Below are 6,320 nucleotides of genomic sequence, written 5' to 3' on the forward strand. Positions count from 1 at the left end.
GGGTTAGAGCTGTGGCTCAGGGCAGAGCACTTGCCCCACACACGTGAGGCACTGGGTTCGATCCTCAGCACCACATAAAAATAAATAAAAATAAATAAATACATAAAAATAAGCGCACCCCCACCTCCTGAGTGAGAGTGGGCATGTTGGAATCTGGGGTTCAGGGCCTGTCTACCACCTCCCACCTTCTTTGCTGCTCTCCCTTGCAAGTGTCCTCTCTGCTCGTGTGTGTGTGTGTGTGTGTGTGTGTGTGTGTGTGTGTGTGTCTGTCTGTCTGTCTGTCTGACGGCCTCCTCTGTAGCCTCATCTCCCTTCACCCTGCACCATTTTTCTTTCTCTTCTCTTTCCTTTCCAGGCACGTGGGTTTTCTTGATTCTAAAAGCAAGGCATCCATCTTCATGAACGCTTAGAAAATACAGAGAAGCACACAGAAAACAATAGATGTCCCCAAGAGTCGCTTTTCCCCAAAGGAGGGGCCCCTTAGGTCGTGCTGGGTGGACCCTCAGTAGTGTGCACCCTGGGCCTCCACCTGTGCTTGCCCCTGCTCCTGCCTGGGCTCCTCGCTGCCCTCTCTGCTTCTCTTGGGGAGTCTCTGTCCCCGTCTCTGTCCTCTCTCTCTGGTCTCCTTGGCGCCTCTCTGGGCTCTTGGGCCCTGCTCTCACCTGAGGCTCCGCCCGCCTCCATAGGTCACTCTCGATTTGTTCAGGTCTCACTCTGAAGCCATGCCTTGCTTCTCGGTAGCTGTCGGCCTGTTTGCCTGCCCTTCCCACCTCCCTGTCCCTGCAGCCTTTGAATTGCCACCTTGCCTTTGCCTCGCCCGTGTGCACACGCGTGTCCCCCACATGCTTCCTGCTGCCGCGTGTCCCCCCTGTGTCGCCTCTCTGCTATCCAAGGGGCACTCCCATTCATAAGTTCTGCTCATTCAAAACAACAGAGCATCATTTCCCCCAAGTTGTTGGCTCTGGCTCAGGAAGCTCTATTACCTCTGTAATAAGAAAGTGCCATCGCCGCCGCCGGGTGGGGAGCCCAGCGGTGTCCTTGCTGACGCCAGGCCCGGCCCTGCGGGGGGGGGGGGGGGGGGGGGGGGGGAGCGTCGGTGGGTCTCTAGCCCTCGGTCCGCTTATCCTCTCTCCTCTTCTCTCTCCTTTTCTCCCTTGGAGATTTCTGGAATCCCCTGTCCCTGCTCATGCTGGAGCCTAAAGAAAGGAGCTGCGTGGCGGAGTGAGTGTGTCGGGCGCTCCTCTGCAGCCGGCTGGGCTTTGTTCCCTGCGTGGACAACTTCGTTCTTTTAGAAATGACACTTATTGTTTTCCTGCAGCTTCCCATGGAGGACACGTTGGCTGCAGAGCAGGCCGAGAAGGCCCAGATGCATGTGCAGAGGAATGTAAGATAAAATCCCTGCAATCCCACCTCCCAGACGCAGAGAAAGGGGCCGCGGGGACGGGGACATTGGGGACTGGGCACCATCTCTTTTTGTATCTGTGCATCTCTCCTTTCTCCATGGGCGCCTTTGTGGATTCCGTTTCACTCTCTTCTCGCTTATTCATTCCTCAACAGCACTTGGGGACCCTGCTTGGGCTGCCCCGTGCATCTTGTCAGCCTGTCTGACGGGCTTTGTCTGAAAGCTCTGTCCATCCGATATCCCTCTCCCCGGGCTGTGTGAACTGGGGGGCTGAACAGAGATCCTGAGCAGAAAGAAATAACTGGAGGGGAAGAAAGACCCCTCCTCCCTCCCCTCTCTCTCCCGCCCCTCCCTCTGGACGCAGGGACATGGGCTTAAGTCCCCCAGTCCCTTGTGCTGTCCCACCTTTGTTCTCAGTTCTTAGGGACAGACAAGAGGATAAGGGCGCTGGGGCTGGGGTGGAGGGCACGGCCCCCCGGGGTACACAGGACGGGGCTCTGCAGTGCTTCCCTGTGGGCTGGGAGCTGGGGGTGGACAGGGGACCAGGTCCTGGGTGGAGGGGCTTCACACTTGCCTCACCCCGGGCTGCTGGAAGGTTCCAGGTTCGAGGCTCGTGGGGGGCAGGAGTGGGGCAGTCTGGACCCCGCCTGCCCCTTTGGGAAGCTGGGCTTGGTCCCTGCATGTCTGACTGTCCCTGCGCCTCGGCCTGTCACCCTGACACAGTAGACAAGCCCATGGCTCAAATCTTGCCACAGTCCTTAGGCAAACGTCGTTCCCGGAGCCGTCTTCACCTGCAAAGTGAACAATAAGCGCTTTGAGACTAACCGCCTTGGCTCACAGGCGTGCACAGGTGCTGGCCCTGCAGCTGGGTGGCCCTGTGTGTCTCCCCTCCCCCACGCTGGTCTCAGTGGCTTCGCTCTAGGCCCATCTCCCCCCACCCCAGTGGGGCTCTCCACCCTCACGGACCCCTGTCCCTGGCCCCTGAGGGCTGAGGCACCTGGGGCCCTGCCTGACCTCTGTCTTCCGCCCCCTAGGCTTGAGCAGCACTGCTTCCTGCCACTCTGTCCCCAGAACACCTCCCTGAAGTCCCTGTCCTCTCTTTCCCCTTATCCTGGCCTGGTCTCCGTTGGTGCCCTCCCAACCCTGGCGTAGTCTTGGAGGTTTCCAGACCTCAGTGGGAGCCATGGGGTGGTGGGTGGTGGTGTGGGAGGGACAGTGATCAGAGGGAAGGGTGACTGTGAGGGTCTCGTGCTGTCATGACGTCTCAGCCTACAGTGACCCAGAACCAGCTGTGGTCGCACAGGAGGGGCGTTGCCGGGGGGCCTCAGTTCCCTGCTGTCTGGATGGTGCCCCTCTCACTGGCCACAGTGAGATTGGAGCAGGCACATGCAGGACTCAGAGGGGGGCCTGGTGTGTGGCGCGAGCCGTGGCTCTGGCTGGGCGGTGGCTCTTTTCACTGTCTAACCTCACAGATGAGGCTCAAGTGTCTGTGGCCACATCCCCAGCACCTCCCCAGCCCCCGAATGGGCCACTCAAAGCGACTTGTGCGCAGACCTGGCTGGGCAGGCCGAGGGAGGGACAGGTGGAGGCCGCGTGGACACAGGAGCCCCCGCACACAGGTGAGCAGCAGGACTGACCATGGGTGGAGGGACAGTGAATCGACTCCAGAGACCTGCAGTGAGAAGAGAAGGCACAGGTCCCAGGGGTGGGAGAGAAAGACCCTTGCTGGGCAGACCCGGCCGGCACAGACTGGGGCTCGCAGGGGACCCTGAGGGGCCGCACCGGGAGCAGGCCAGCTGCGACGCCTGGCAAATGGCCTCAGGTGCTGGGAGGAGAGGGAGGCAGAGATGGAGACCCCCAGAGGGCAGGGGCGTCCTGGAAAGAGGCGGAGACAGGGCGAGGATCGGGGTGGAGCTATGGGGTGAGTCAGGGTGCTCAGAGAGACTCGGGGACACAGAAGGAGACACTCAGGGCGTGGTGTAGGTGACATAGCTGGGGAGAGGCCAGAGGAGGGGTGTGCCCTGTGCTCTGAGAGGGGAGCCTGGGCCAACGTCAGGACAAGATGCAGCAGCCGCGAGGGACTCTGGGCTTGATGTCAGGGGCACGGGAGCTGGCCAGGGCCGTGGACAGGGAGTGGTCCTGTCACAGCGGTAGAGTGTGGGTAGAGTGCAGCGGCAAGTGAAGAAGGTGGTACAGAGGGGCCGGGTGCAGCTGGGGAGGAGGGAAGGAGGCGGCTCACCCAGACGTAGCCTCCAGAGGGAACCCGTGGAGGGCCAGAGGGGCAGGGCAGGGGCTGGGTGGGCACGGGTTCTTTCTGGAGACTGGGCCTCACATCCAGCCCAGAGGCAGAGGCACATCCTGGGCAGAGGCAGGCACTCGGGGACCCTGGAGAGTGGCTGGATGGATAAATAAATCGTCTGTTCCACCTGGACACTCCTCGGCATCCTTCAAGGCCCAGTTCACATGGCCCCTCCTTGCCTTAGCCTCTCGGATCCCGTCAGTAAGCGGCTCCCTCTCTGGGCTCTTCCACAGTGGGGCCTGTAAAGTGAATCTCAGAGGCCCTGGCCTTTCTAAAGGCAGCAGGTGCTGAGGGCAGAGCAAGACATCACAGCCGTGAGGATGACTAATTCTTACACAGGGCTTACTACATGCCAGAAACGTCCCAAGTGCCTTATGGGTGTCTGCGATGGTCATGAAGACTATTACTGTCTCTGTTTTATATGCAGGGAAACCGCAGCTCAGAGAGGTTAAATGACTTGTCCCAGGTCACACAGCAAGTAAGTAGGGGAGGTGGGAAGTGAACCCAGACCGTTTGCCTCCAGGAAACTATGGGGCTTATGATACGGAATAGATTGTTCAGCCTTTCTCCAGGGCCGACGAGTCTCTTTCTTTTCTGCATTTCTTGCCCTGCCATGGGCCCCTGGGCCCCATCCTGAGCCTCCTCACTGGGCAGCTGCTCCCTAAGTGCTGTGAGACCTCAGGGATGAAGACCTCAGGCTCCTCTCCATTGCCTCCAGCCCAGCCCCAGGCTCTGTAGCCCCCGGTTCTCCTGTCCTCATTGGCGCTGAGTGTCACCGCCCCCTGAGGCTGCAGCCAGAACCCCAGTCACGTCCTCCTCCTGCTCCTGCCCCCCCCACTCCTGTGGACTCTCCCGCCGCCGTGGGGGGGCAACCCCAGCTCCTCCTCCACCCTCACCCTCCACTCTTGCTCAGACACCTGTAACCTTCCAAAGTCTGTAAACTGTAAACGAAGCTGGTGACAACATGCTCCTCGTGGGGAGTCTCAGGATTAGTCCAATCTTGAAAAGCTGTTCCGGCTGGGCTGTTATTAGAGATTAAATGGGAAGCGTTATTAGGGACTTGTTGAACGGATGAATGGTGGCCGGTGGGGGGCCTCCTCCTCCTCTCCTCTCTGCTTCCCTCCCACCCACTCCTGTCTGCAGGACGAGCCTTCTTGGACGTTCTGAAGGATGGCTACACTGGGAGAAAGTCTTGGATCTTTGCAGCGAGGGTGCAGATCTCTCCCATCTTGGAGGAAGTTTCCTCCTGACTCTGTTTCTCTTCCAGCTACGCAGAAAAGCCTGGGAGACTTGCCCCTGCCTTGCAGCACCATTTCTCCCTCCACCTGCGTCCTCTACGCAGACTCCCTCCCCGTCAAGGCTCGGTGACCTCCATGGTGCACACTGAAAGGAGTTTTTTTTTTTTTCCTTTTTCTGCAGTACTGGGGGTTGAACCCAGGGGTGCTCTCCCACGGAGCTACATCCCCAGTCCTCCTTTTATTTTTTTATTTTGAGACCGGGTCCCACTAAGTTGCCAGGCTGGGCCTTGAACTTGGGATCCTCCTGCCTCAGTCTCCGAGTAGCTAGGACCATGGGCGTGCACCATTGGACCAGCTAATGGATGCTTCACTCTGTGGTCCTCGTCTTATGTGGACATTCTGAAGCGTTTCAGTGTTCTCGGTTCCCAGGGTAGCCCTCTTCATGTCTCCCCACGTCTTTCCATCATGGCCGAAAGGAAAGCTGAAGAATGTCTTCCAGGTGTTGTTGAGAGAGTCGGAGGCTCAGTCTGCCTGTCCTTTCTGTCTATCTCTGCCTTTTCTTTCTTGGGACTCTTGATTGACCAGTCCTGTGACTTGAAACCCAGCAAGTTTTGCATGGGTGGCTTCCAGCTAGGCCTGACCCCCAGACTTTGTGTCCAACTGTCCTCTGGACATTTGCACGTGGACGTGAAGGAGTGTTTACATCAGCCTTTCACCACTGTGACCGGAAGATCAGAAAAGAACAATTTTACAGGAGGAAAATTTTATTTGGGACTCATGGTTTCAGAGGTCTCGGTCCCTAGACATCTGACTCCATCGCTCTGGGCCCAGGACATCATGGCGGAAGGCTTGGTGGACGAAACCAGCTCAGAACATGCCGATCAGGAAGAAGAAGAGAGAGAGAGAAAAAGAGACAGGGAGCTCTGCCCACCAGGGACAAAATGTAAACCCCGTGACCTCTTTCCTCCGGTCATGCCCTACCTGCCTGCAGTCACTGCCCAGTTCATCCATATCAGTTGACTAATCCATTTATCAGGTTAAGCCTCTCATTCTGGCATTGTCTAATGCATAAGCTTATGGGGGACCTAGCAATGGGCCATTCAAATTTAACATGCTCCAGATGAGCCCTTGACTTCCATCCTCTGAGCCTGACCATGTCCCCTGCCCCCAGCTTCCCTCACGCAGTGCCTGGCACACCTGCCACCCAGCAGAAGGCAGGGCCCATCCCTCCTTCCCAGGACCCTGTCTTAGCCCTCCTGGTGTCTCCCTCCAGCCCCTCTCTGCCCACAGGCTCAGTGACTGCTCACACAATGAAGATTCTTGAGTTTTTCTCTCCTGCCTCATCTTCGTGCTGGGCCTCTGAGCTTTGTAATCCAGGGAA

The 6,320-nt window shown here is 58.3% G+C and overlaps 1 long non-coding RNA gene across 2 annotated transcripts; it reads right to left on the reverse strand.

The window, feature by feature from the left end:
* Nucleotides 1–1,000: 1,000 nt before the first annotated feature.
* On the reverse strand, nt 1,001–5,885 carry LOC139704594 (uncharacterized). 2 transcript variants are annotated; one of them, XR_011706470.1, is made up of 4 exons: nt 3,642–5,885; nt 2,957–3,074; nt 1,977–2,193; nt 1,001–1,059 (listed from the first exon to the last, which is right to left on the reverse strand). It is a non-coding gene; the product is annotated as an uncharacterized lncRNA (long non-coding RNA). The 2 variants fall into 2 exon arrangements; XR_011706469.1 differs by having other exon boundaries at nt 2,957–5,885.
* Nucleotides 5,886–6,320: the final 435 nt, after the last annotated feature.

This window comes from Marmota flaviventris, chromosome 2, assembly GCF_047511675.1.
Source record: "Marmota flaviventris isolate mMarFla1 chromosome 2, mMarFla1.hap1, whole genome shotgun sequence".
Lineage (NCBI taxonomy): Eukaryota > Metazoa > Chordata > Mammalia > Rodentia > Sciuridae > Marmota > Marmota flaviventris.